The 13,621-nt window shown below is 38.0% G+C and overlaps 1 non-coding gene across 1 annotated transcript; it reads right to left on the bottom strand.

Moving 5' to 3' along the window:
- Positions 1-12,902: 12,902 nt before the first annotated feature.
- On the bottom strand, positions 12,903-13,010 carry LOC112781162 (small nucleolar RNA R71). Its single transcript, XR_003191956.1, has one exon. It is a non-coding gene; the product is annotated as a small nucleolar RNA R71 (small nucleolar RNA).
- Positions 13,011-13,621: the final 611 nt, after the last annotated feature.

Below are 13,621 nucleotides of genomic sequence, written 5' to 3'. Positions count from 1 at the left end.
AAATTTAATGCCATTATAGTATAATACTATTTACATTAATAAATTTTGATATTTTTATTTTATTAGAAATTTCAGACTTTATTTTGTTGTATTATATTATTTAATTTGTAATAAAAGTAATAATAGGAATCTTTAATCTTGAGAGTTTTGAGAGATAAATATTATCAAAAGTAAAATTAATTTTTTAAAATGTTAAAAAATAATCTATAAGTTATTAATGATTTTATATAATTTAAATATTATTTTTGGTTATCATTTTTCAGAGGCCTCGCCTCCTACTGCCCTGGTGAGTGAGCCATACTTTACCTCCACGAGACGCCATCGTCCCGTATCTAACTAAGGTCGGATTCGGCGATACCGTGCCTCTCAGGGATTTTACTTTTGATAATTTCCTGATTTCGGCACTGGTGGAGCGATAGCGTCCAGAGACGGACACGTTTTATCTCCCGTGGGGTGAGGTCACTATCACCCTGCAGGATGTGGTGTACCTGAAAGAGCGAAACTCTTGCGCGATCTAGAGTTTTCGCAAATAAATTCGCGTTGTAAGTATAGCTTCTAGACCGACAAGAATTCCTTTCTTACAAACGTTTTGTTTGTCACTTAAGCAAACCCAATAAAATTGATAACCGAGTATTTAAACCTCGAGTCGTCTTCTCAAGGAATTGCAGGGAGGTATGACTTATTATTAGCTATGGAAAAGGTAGAATTTGGGTTTTGAAAGGTTTGAACAAGGAAAATAAATTGCAGGAATTAATAAATTAATATCTAATAAAGCTCTTGGCAAGGTATGAAAATTTGAAAGTCATATCCTAGTTATCCTTATCGATGGTGATGAGAATTGAGTTTTAATCCCACTTAGTTAACCTTTACTAAAGTAGAGGAAAGTCAAGTGGACTAATTAGTTAGATCCTCAAGTCCTAGTCAATTCCTAAGAAAGGACCAGAGTTAGTGGAATTCAATTCAATTAGCAAAAATAACAATTATCAATCACGATGAGTTTGATAACTCAAGAGTCTCCAATTAATCAACCAAAGCCAAAAGGGAAAAATCTAAATTATTTATATAAATAAAGGAAAGCAATCATAATTTTAAAATACCTCAAATTATATTAAATAGAAAATCCTAACATGAAGGGTTCATAAGCCAATTTGGCAACATAAATAATTAAACAGAGAGATAGACAAATCAAAGCACTAGAATAAATAAAAGTAAAAGATAAATCAAATTAAAGGAACATTGAACCTGTAATGAAGACAAGCAGTCCTAAAATTGAGAGAAATCCTAATCCTAATCCTAAGAGAGAGGAGAGAACCTCTCTCTCTAAAAACTACATCTAAATTATGAAAAGTGAATAATGGAAGACCTCCCAATGAATGGATGCATTCCCCCACTTTATAACCTCTAATCTGTGTTTTCTGGACTTGGATCTGGGCCAAAAGGGTTTCAAAAATCGCTGGGGGCATTTTCTGCAGTTTCTGCATGTGGCGTCTGTCACGCGTCCACGTGGGTCATGCGGTCGCATCATCTGGGAGTTTTCCTTGTCACGCGTTCGCTTTGGTCACGCGTACGCGTCATTTGCGTTCTGCTCAAGGCACGTGTCTGTGTCAGTCACGCGTTCGCGTCGCTGCCTTTTCGCGCTAGGCACGCGGCCGCGTCGTCCATGCGTTCGCGTCGCTGCCCTTTTCTTCAAAACTCCATTTTTGTGCTTTTCTTCCATTTTTGTATGTTTCCTTTCTGTCCTCTAAGCCATTCCTGCCTTAGGAGATCTGAAAATACTTAACACACATATCACGGCATCGAATGGTAATAAAGGGTAATTAAAATTAATATTTTTAAAGCATAGGAAACATGTTTTTCACATATATCACATAATAAGGAAGGGAATGTAAAATCATGCAATTTACTTGAATAAGTGGGTGAAGGATTGAATAAATCACTTAAATTGAGCACAAAATACATCATAAAATATGGGTTTATCAACCTCCCCACACTTAAACAATAGCATGTCCGCATACTAAATCCAAGAGAAAGGGTAAAGTTAGAATGGTGGAATCTCATGCAATGCATTCTATTCTAAATGCAAACTACCTAAATGAGTCATGCAATTCTAGTTATTATTCACTTGTATATAAAGCTTACATGTGGTTAAATTAATTCATATCCTCAAGGAATCATATATGCATAGCCAAACCTTAGATAATGTTAAAGCACTTTCACAACTGAGATGGGTAAAAGTATTTCACAAACTTGCAAGACAATTAACAATTAAGCAGAGATATATAGTGATGAGCTATTGAACCCTCACTGGATTTTGTGTTTACTCTCTAGTCACTCAGTGTTTATTGGGTTAATCACTCTATTCTTTTTCTATCCTTGCTTTCTAAAACTTTGTTCTTCATCTAACCAATCAACAACTATGGAATACAGACATACAAAAATCATGAGGTCTTTTTCAAGGTTGTAATGGGGCCAAGGTAAAGGTAAGGGTATATGTATAAGACTAAGTGAGCTAACAAAGTGAATGCTTGATTAGTCTAAGATCTCACCTAACATATATACTTTATATAAGTTAAAGTTCCTTTATCTATTGACCCAAATTTTCCCACTTTGTGTTGCAAGCTCATGCATTAAATTTAATTTTGAAATTTTGTCCCATGTGCATTGATTCTTTTTTTTTTATTTTGCACTTGGGGAATTTTTGTATCCCTTTATTTGAGTACTGAAAATATAAAATTATTATTATTATTATTATTTTAATCTATGCACATGGTAATTTAGTTATTTTGATTTCACATGAGCAAGCTTCCCAAATTTCTGAAATAACTTATTCATTTTAAATCCCTACTTTGTTTTTATCATCCCATGTTCCCATAAAATTCCCCACACTTAAATTGTACACAATATCTATCTTAAGCTAACCAAGGATTCAACTTGGAATTTTTATTTTGTTTTTCTGCTTAAGGCTAGTAATGTGGTTATAGAACAAGAGGGGATTAAAAAGCTTAAGGGGGCTAACAAGGGTGATGTAAAAGGTGGGCTAAATTGGGATAAGTGAGGAAAAATTTAAATGATGGCCTCAATCATCTCTTGGTATGTATCTATATTCTATATTGGATATATAGATTAAAACAATGAAAAGAACATCAGAATGAAAAAGAAGGGCAAAACACACAGGAATGAAATTTATGGTTTGAATGCAACCATACAATTAAGCTCAAAACTCACAGGCTGTGTGTTCTCCAGCTCAAAAACCATATATCAGTTATGTATGTCATGCAAGTAGAAATCAAGAGTTCCCATTATTCTCAATGTAAATATTGGGGTGGCTTTTAAAATCTTAGTGTTTCTCCTTGATGAAATGTTGTTAACTAACTAACATGTAATGCTATATATACAAGGTGTGTGGATTGTTTTAATTTACTAAAGTTTCTAGTTTACTCCTTTTTATTTTTAATTAAATCAAACTATTATATGCTAAAAGGGTAAACTATACTAATGAATCCACATATTCTATAACTAATAAGTTTAGAATTGCAAACTAAAATAAATGTCTAAGATATAAACTAAAGTGCAAAATGCGGAAATAAAGTAAAAATACAGCAAAAGAACAATGTGTAAGTATTAAAAAATAAAAATAAAAATAAAAATACAGAAAAATAAACAAAAATAAGATAAAAGAGTCTGTAGTGGTTCACCAAAAAGATAAGCCAGAGATGGCTACCTCCCCACACTTAAAATATAGCATTGTTCTCGATGCTCACTCAAGCTGGGTGTGAAGAAGTGTCATCACCGGAAGGATGGGCTGCTGGTGTCTCTGTGGTGGTCTGAGGGTCTGCAGGCTGGATAAGTGTAGGAGGATCAGTCTGCTGCAGTGGAGGCTCTGACTGTAGAGGGATCTCCGGATTTGCGGCATGTAGCTAGTGGTGCTCCTCATGATGTGGCGCAGCCTGCTCTGGTCATGCCTGCTCAGCCTAGGCATGTGTCTCCTCTTCATGATCGCTTGCCTCCGCCTCAGATGTATCAGAAGGGGTGTCAGGCTCAAAGGGGATGTCGCTGCCGGATCGGATCATCAACTTAAGGTGCTCATAGCGCCGCTTGTTGCGACGCTCCATACGATCCAGGCGGGCGAAGAGTCGATGCACCAGATGATAAATGGGCTCAGGAGCAGGTGGATGTGCAGTGGATGAGGCTGGTGCAGTAGTGGAGGCAGATGGGACAGCTAAAGATGTGGCTGCCTCACCAGGAGTGGTGAGGAATGGGGGTCTGTAGCCTAAAGCCTAAAACTTCCTGCTGTGAGGAATTATCTTCTTGTAGTCTGCAGCAGTCGGCTTCGCATCAGCCAGCTCCCAAGGCACATCAGCTCGACGGCCTAGCTGGGTGATCAGATAAGGGAAAGGGAGAGTGCCTCTGACATGGACCCTGGCCATGTAATGCCTGATGAAACGTGGAAGATACAGGTCCTTACCCTCCATCACACACCAGATGAGGGTGATCATAGCAGCGGTCAGCTCTGTCTCATGAGTGCTCGGCATCACATAGTTGCTCAGAATCTGGTGCCAGAGCCGAGCCTCATCATTCAGATATATCAGCTTGATTCCCTTAGGCATCACTGTGTTCTTACCCATGACCCATGAGACAGTAGGATCAAGGGCTATTTTCTACTTGACAGCATCCCAGTTAAATCTCATAAATCTCATATCCTCTTCAGCCTTTTGGTAATCGTCAGGTTGATCTGACTTAGGCTGAAGGTGGAGGATGTCCTCAATAGCTTCCTCAGTGACCAAAATCTATTTCCCTCTGAGGTGCACCACATCTAGGGAAGTCTTGAAATAGTTACAGTAAAATTCTCTGACCCAGGAAGCATTGACCTCTGTCAAGTTTCTTTCCAAGAAGAACCAACCTCTCTGTTTTATCTGTTCGGAGGTGTACTGCTGTAGTTCTTCTGAAATTTTAAGAGTTCTTTCCAGGTACAGGTTCCTGGAAGTGGCAAACACGGGATACTTTAGCTCACAGTATCTGTTTGCAAATTTAACTGGATCTGTGGCAGTGAGGAGCTGGTCAGCCTTCTCCTGCGGGGTAAAGTGCTTTTCCTGCCAGGAGTCATCATGCAAAATGTCCAGGATGGTCATAGAGGATTCGCCTCTTTTCCTTTTGCCAGTGGTTGCTTTGCCTTTTCCTTTGCGCTGAGGGTCAGACATCCTGAAAAGCAGAAATTCCAGGATATAATTGAGGAACAAAAGCAGGAAAACAAGTAGGCAGATAGAATAATAGCAATATAAGCACATAGTGGCAAAAGAGCAGTAGAATTATAAAATGAGTTAAATATATGTGCATTATGGACTGTATTTGAGTTAAAAATCTGAGATGAAAAATCACAATCCAAAATATATTATAAGTAGAATACATGTTAATTAGAAAAAACAATAATCATGCCTTGAGTTAGAAAGTTAAAGTAGTTAGTTAAAAAGCAAAAAGAGAAGTTAGAAAGTTAAAAGTGGGTAATAGGTGAAAAGGAAGTTAGAAAGTGAAAGTAGTGAGTTAGTAAAAAGGAAGTTAAAGTAGGGGGCATGATAATGGTTTCCTAGTTAACAATAAATTTCACAAGTTTAAAGAATAATCAACTCATAGTCAAGCAAGAATATCAAGTTATTAATGATAATTCATATAGATACCGGAGTAGCTAAAATTAAAATGAAATCATCAATAATGCAAGTTATTAATAAGGGAATCGAAAGGAATAAGAATGCGAGCCCGTGCATGCATGAATTGGTTTGGTTATAGCTAAGTAATGCAAAATGCAAAATTGCCAAAACTAATACATTAATGAAAATGAAACAATTTGCAGAAAATTGGGCAGCATTTTGGCTAAAATTGGATGTTCCCGGGCAATAAACAGCAGGAAAAAAAATTAGTTCATATAAATTTAAATAAAGCTGCAAATAGACACAAATAACATGAACATGAAAGAGCAGTGTAACAGCAGCAAGAAACATGGAATAACAATATATGAACAATATGATCATCACAGCAAAATCAGAATTGCGAAATAGATACAACAAGTAGCAAGAACGACACAATTATCAGGCCTAAATCCACTAACCACATCCTAGCTACCTAACCACCTAGAATCCACTACAAACATGCATCTCTAACTATCCGAATTTGAAAAGAAACAGAAAAATATGCAATTAACTATGGATGATAGGGAAATCGATGTTCGGCGGAACCTGGTATGTGGATGAACAGAGGTGAGGGCAGAGAGATGGTGGTGGTGATGCGGCGGCACTGGGAGGGAGCACGGTGGTGCGGTAGTGGAGAAGGGGCGGTTTGGAGGTTGGGGTTTAGTTAGGGGTAAAGGGTGGTGATGGAAAGAAGGTTGGGGCGAGGGTGTTAGCGGCGGTTCTGGGTGGTTGGGGGCGGTGGCCGCGGTGGTGGTGGTCGCAGAGGAGGGTGGCGGTGGGTGATAGGGGTGGAAGAGAGTGGTGGAGGAAGAAGAGAAAGAAGAAAGGGGGGTGTCGGTGGTGTGGTGCGGTGGTGGTTGCATAGGAGGGAGGGAGTTGCAGAGAAGAGAAGAAGAAGGGGGGGGGGGTATGGGGGCGCGACGGGTAGGGTTTCGCGTGAAAGGGGGTTAGTGTTTTTGAATCCACGCGAACACGTGGAGCACGCGATTGTGTGACTAGGGTGAAATGGGTTTGACGCGGTCGCGTGATTGACGTAATCGCGTGGGTTAGGTAAAAGATAGGTGACGCGAACGCGTGAGGCACGCGACTGCGTCGCCGAAATTTGTGCTAGACGCACACTTCCAGCGTCGTTTCAGTGCAACTCTCTGTCTCCATTTAGGGGGGCCATAATATCCACGCGACGCGGACGCGTCGCTCACGCTTTCGCGTGGGATGAGTGATTTGCAAGTGACGCGTTCGCATTAGAGACGCGAACGCGTGGGCCGTTTTGTGCTAAACACACACCAGCCGCACGATTCCAGCCCAACTTTCTGGGCGTTGGATCTTTACGCCGATTTCCTTCTCACGCCCACGCGTGGCCTGCGCGCTCGTGTGGGGTGACTTTTTTTTATATGCAGAATGCAAATGCAAATGCAAACTATATACGGCTAGATGCAGAGATTATGAATGAACACTAATAAAAATAAAATAAAATAAAAATAAGCAATCAACAAATTAAAAATAAAACTAAAACTAAAAGAGAACGATGATACCATAGTGGGTTGTCTCCCACCTAGCACTTTTAGTTAAAGTCCTTAAGTTAGACATTTGATGAGCTTCCTGTTATGGTGGCTTGTGCTTAAATTCATCCAGAAATCTCCACCAATGTTTGGAATGCCAACAGCCTCCGGGGTCCCAAACTAGGCATGTAAAGCTTTTGAGCAGCTTCAAACAGATTCTCAGGCTCCCGGGGTGACGAATGTCAGAATAGATTCCAGGATCCCAAACTTTGCATTTAAATCCGCCTTTGTCTTGATCTATATTCTTCCATCCAGGCGGTTTAGAAATTGTATTCTCACCAAGATGACCAAATGCCTTCTGAGACCCATTCAATTGAACTTGATACCAATCCGTGCACTTCGGATTGAAGCATGGAACCTTACTAAATCTTGCACACCAGCTCTGAGTACGAGCCATTTCCCTCTTACTCTTAAAGCCGCAGAGAGCTCTAAGCTGGCCATCTGTTTCAAGCAAACCATATTCAAATGGAAAAGTAAAGATAAAGGTTAAGGATTGTACCCACTTGAAGCTTGTATTAGGTGGTAATGGCCTTGGGATAGGTGTTTCCAGTGGTTCTGTAAGCTTTACTCCCTTGTATTCTTCTGTGAATTCCTCCACTTCTTCACAAGATTCTTCAACTGCAACTGCGTCTTGATCAAAGCCTTCTATGTCTTCCTCGTCACTCAAGTCATAAGTTGGAAGTTGAGAGAAATCTACTTCGACATCATCTTCGTATTCACTTGGATAAGGTTCTTCAGGCTCAAGGAGTTCAGTTGCGGATGTAAGTTCATGACTAGGAGAGCTTGATTCATGATCATCACTGCCTATGGAATCAACTTCTTGGTCTGTTCCGTCCAATTTTTCACAAGGTATATGCTTTGGAGGTTGTGCACTATCCTCCTTGGCATCAAATTCGAACTTCTCGGCAGAATCATTTACAGTTCTTGATTCCCATGGAGGTTCAGCATCTCCTAAATCTTCAACCACTTCTTCCTCTACAACTATTAAGGCTTCCTCCACTTGTTCCAATACAAAGCCATGCTCCTCATTGTCCACCGAAGTTTCTAGTGTCTCCTTCATGCTACGCTCTTCTTTTGATTCTCCACATGTAGCCATGGGAGTACTCTGAGTGCTCAGATATTGGGAAGCTAATTTATTTACCACCTCGGTTAAGGCAGTAGTGAGTTCCAGCACGTCCCTTTGCATCTTCGCTTGCCCTTGAGGAAGAACACGAAGTTTGTCATCCATTGGAGATTGGGGTGGATATGAGGATTCATTAGTTGGGAGAGAGGGTTCATAATAAGAATGTGGTGGTTCTTGGAAGTAATTGGATTGGAATTGTGGTGGATAAGGGTCATATGGTGATGAATGGTGAAAAGGAACTTGTGAGTGTGGTGGTTCAAAGCTATGTTGAGAGGATGATCTATAAGCACAGGGTGGGACTTGTTGGTAAATACAAGGGGGTCCACCATATCTATCAGCTTGGTATGCATTGTAGAGTGGTTGATGAGCGGATAATTTATACGCTTTTTGGCATTGTTTTTACATAGTTTTCAGTATGATTTAGTTAGTTTTTAGTATATTTTTATTAGTTTTTAACTAAAAATCACATTTCTGGACTTTACTATGAGTTTGTGTGTTTTTCTGTGATTTCAGGTAATTTCTGGCTGAAATTGAGGGACTTGAGCAAAAATCATATTCAGAGGTTGAAGAAGGACTGCAGATGCTGTTGGATTCTGACCTCCCTGCACTCAAAGTAGATTTTCTGGAGCTACAGAACTCCAAATGGCGCGCTCTCAATTGCGTTGGAAAGTAGATATCCAGGGCTTTCCAGCAATATATAATAGTCCATACTTTGCCCGAGTTTAGATAACACAAACTGGCATTCAACGCCAGCTTCCTGCCCTATTCTGGAGCTAAACGCCAGAAACAGGTTGCAAAGTGGAGTTAAACACCAGAAACAGGTTACAAACTGGCATTCAACTCCAAGAGAAGCCTCTACACGTGTAAAGCTCAATGATCAGCCCAAGCACACACCAAGTGGGCCCCAGAAGTAGATTTCTGCATCATTTACTCATTTCTGTAAACCCTAGTAACTAGTCTGATATAAATAGGACCCTTTACTATTGTATTAGACATCTTTGATTAGTTTTATGCTATCTTAGACCTTTATGGAGGCTGGCCATTTGGCCATGCCTGGACCTTGTTCTTATGTATTTTCAACAGTAGAGTTTCTACACACCATAGATTAAGGTGTGGAGCTCTGGTGTTCCTCATGAATTAATGCAAAGTACTATTGTTTTTCTATTCAATTCAAGCCTATTTCTTATCTAAGATATACACTTGTTCTTCAACCTGAGGAAGGTGATGATCCGTGACACTCATCATCATTCTCACCTATGAATGCGTGCCTGACAACCACTTCCGTTCTACTTGCAATAGCTTAAGTGCATATCTCTTAGCCTCCTGGTTCATGACGCATGGTTGCCTCGCCTGACAACCGAGCCTTCCATTCCATGAGACCAGAGTCTTCGTGGTATAGGCTAGAATTATTGGCGGCCATTCTTGAGATCCGAAAAGTCTAAACCTTGTCTGTGGTATTCCGAGTAGGATCTGGGAAGGGATGGCTGTGACGAGCTTCAAACTCGCGAGTGCTGGGCGTAGTGACAGACACAAAAGGATTACTGAATCCTATTCAAGTATGATCGAGAACCGACAGATGAATAGCCATGCGGTGACAGCGCATTTTGGACCATTTTCACTGTGAGGATGGGATGTAGCCATTGACGACGGTGATGCTCTACATAATGCTTGCCATGGAAGGAGTAGGAATGATTGGATGAAGACAGCAGGAAAGCAGAGGTTCAGGAGGAACAAAAGCATCTCCATACGCTTATCTGAAATTCTCACCAATGAATTACATAAGTATTTCTATCCTATTTTACGTTTTATTTATCTTTTGATTATTAAAACTCTATAACCATTTGAATCCGCCTGACTGATATTTACAAGGTGACCATAGCTTACTTCAAGCCGACAATCTCCGTGGGATCGACCCTTACTCACGTAAGGTTTATTACTTGGACGACCCAGTGCACTTGCTGGTTAGTTGTGCGAAGTTGTGACAAAGTGTGATTCACGTTTGAGAGCACCAAGTCTTTGGCGCCATTGTTGATGATCACAATTTCGTGCACCAAGTTTTTGGCGCCGTTGTCGGGGATTGTTCGAGTTTGGACAACTGATGGTTCATCTTGTTGCTCAGATTAGGTAAATTTTATTTTAATTTTAAGCTTTTTGTTTTTATTATTTTTATGTTTATTTTTGAAAAAAAATTTTCAAAAAAAAATTTTGAAAATAAATTATTCTATGGCTTCAGATTTTTTAAGAATGAATTCTAGAGTTTCAAAATAACATGTTGAAGCCTGGCTGGCTGTAAAGCTATGTCTAATTCTTTTGGACCGAGGCTTCCACTCATCAGCACAGAAGCAAGTTGAATGAAGTATCAGCTGTTGTATGTCTGACTTGTATCTGCTAAAGCTTGGCTGGCCATTGGCCATGTCTAGTGTTTTGGACTGGAGCTTTCACTGAAAGCTTGGCTGGCTAGTGAGCCATGTCTAATTCCTGGATTGGAGCTTTAGACTAACATTGCAAGATTCCTGGAATTCCTATTAAAAATTTTTGAAATCCTTATTTTTCTTTTTCCAATTAATTTTTTCGAAAAATACCAAAAAAATTTACAAAATCATAAAACCCAAAATAATTTGATGTTTCTTGCTTGAATCTAATGTTAAGTCATAAGTTTGGTGTCAATTGCATGTTTATCTCTTTCTTGCATTTTTTCGAAAATCCATGCATTGCATTCTTCATGATCTTCAAGTTGTTCTTGGTAAGTGTTCTTGTTTGATTTTTAAAATTTCTTGTTTTGTGTCTTTTCTTGTTTCTCATATGCATTTTTGAATTATTAATGTCTCAACATTGAAAATTTCTAAGTTTGGTGTCTTGCATGTTTTTCTTTTCTTAAAAATTTTCAAAAAAATAAGTTCTTGGTGTTCATCTTGACATTCAAAGTGTTCTTGGTGTTCATCTTGACACTCATAGTGTTCTTGCATGCATCTTTTATTTTAATCCAAAATTTTTATGTTTTGTTTCAATTTAGTATTTTTCTCTCTCATCATTAAAAATGCAAAAATAAAAAAATATATTTTCCTTATTCTCTCTCTAATTTTCAAAAATTTGGTTTGATTTAGTCAAAAAGTTTTTAATTTTAATTGTTTCTTATGAGTCAAATCAAATTTTCAATTTAAAAATTCTATCTTTTTCAAACATTTTTCAAAAATAAAATCTTTTTCATTTTTTCTTTCATATTTTCGAAAATTTTAAATTTTGATTTTCAAAATCTTTTTCTTATTTCCATTTCATATTTTCAAAATTAATGCTAACAATTAATGTGATTGATTCAAAAAAAATTTTAAGTTTGTTACTTGCCTATTAAGAAAGGTTCAATCTTTAAATTTTAAAATCATATCTTTTTGTTTTTTGTTAGTCAAGTAATCAACTTTAATTTTCAAAATCAAATCTTTTTAAATTTCTTTTTCAAATCTTTTTCAAAATAAGTTTCAATCACATCTTTTTCAAAATCAATTTCAAAATCTTCTCTAACTTCTTATCTTTTCAAAAATTGATTTTCAAATCTTTTTCAATTAACTACTTGACTTTTTGTTTGATTTTAAAAGTTTACTATTTCAATCATATCTTTTTCAAAACTACCTAACTAATTCTCTCTCTAATTTTTGAAAATCACCTTCCTCTTTTTCAAAATTCCTTTTTAATTAACTAATTATTTTAAATTTTAATTTAATTTAATTTAATTTTTCTTTTTTTAATTTTCAAATTTTAACTTTATTTTTTAAATTAAAAACAGAAATATTTTTATTTTAATTTATTTAATTTTTGAATTCTTCCCTCTCATCTTCTTCTAATTATTTATTTATTTACTAACACTTCTCTTCATCTCAAAATTCGAACCCTCTTTTTCTCTTGGTGTTCGAATTTCTCTTCTTCTATTCTTTTCTTCTTCTACTCACACAAAAGAATCTCTATACTGTGACATAGAGGATTCCATATTTTCTTTTCTGTTTTCTTCTTTTTCATATGAGCAGGAACAAGGATAAGAACATTCTTGTTGAAGCTGATCCTGAACCTGAAAGGACTCTGAAGAGGAAGCTTAGGGAAGCTAAAGCACAACTCTCTGGAGAAAATCTGATAGAAATTTTCGAAAAAGAAGGAGACATGGCCGAAAATAATAACAATGCAAGGAAGATGCTTGGTGACTTTACTGCACCAAATTCCAATTTACATGGAAGAAGCATCTCAATCCCTGCCATTGGAGCAAACAATTTTGAGCTAAAACCTCAATTAGTTTCTCTAATGCAACAGAACTGCAAGTTTCATGGACTTCCATCAGAAGATCCTTTTCAGTTCTTAACTAAATTCTTGCAGATTTATGATACTGTTAAGACCAATGGGGTTGACTCCGAGGTCTACAGGCTTATACTTTTCCCGTTTGTTGTAAGAGACAGAGCTAGAATATGCTTGGACTCTCAACCTAAGGATAGCCTAAACTCTTGGGATAAGCTGGTCACGGCTTTCTTAGCCAAGTTCTTTCCTCCTCAAAAGCTTAGCAAGCTTAGAGTGGATGTTCAAACCTTCAGACAAAAAGAAGGTGAATCCCTTTATGAAGCTTGGGAGAGATACAAGCAACTGACCAAAAAGTGTCCTTCTGACATGCTTTCAGAATGGACCATCCTGGATATATTCTATGATGGTCTGTCTGAATTATCTAAGATGTCATTGGACCATTCTGCAGGTGGATCCATTCACCTAAAGAAAATGCCTGCAGAAGCTCAGGAACTCATTGACATGGTTGCAAATAACCAGTTCATGTACACTTCTGAAAGGAATCATGTGAGTAATGGAACACCTCAGAGGAAGGGAGTTCTTGAAATTGATACTTTGAATGCCATATTGGCTCAGAATAAAATATTGACTCAGTAAGTCAATATGATTTCTCAGAGTCTGAATGGATTGCAAGCTGCATCTAACAGTACTCAAGAGGCATCTTTTGAAGAAGAAGCTTATGATCCTGAGAACCCTGCAATAGTAGAAGTGAATTACATGGGGGAACCCTATGGGAATACCTATAATCCCTCATGGAGAAATAATCCAAATTTTTCATGGAAGGATCAACAAAAGCCTCAACAAGGCTTTAATAATGGTGGAAGAAACAGGTTTAGCAATAGCAAGCCTTTTCCTTCATCCACTCAGCAACCGACAGAGAATTCTGAGCAGAATCCATCTAGCTTAGCAAATATAGTCTCTGATCTATCTAAGGCCACTTTAAG

This window comes from Arachis hypogaea, chromosome 19 (assembly GCF_003086295.3).
Source record: "Arachis hypogaea cultivar Tifrunner chromosome 19, arahy.Tifrunner.gnm2.J5K5, whole genome shotgun sequence".
NCBI classification, from domain to species: Eukaryota; Viridiplantae; Streptophyta; class Magnoliopsida; order Fabales; family Fabaceae; genus Arachis; species Arachis hypogaea.
Note: the sequence above shows the minus strand (reverse complement) of the source record. Positions and strands in the feature narration are given on the sequence as shown.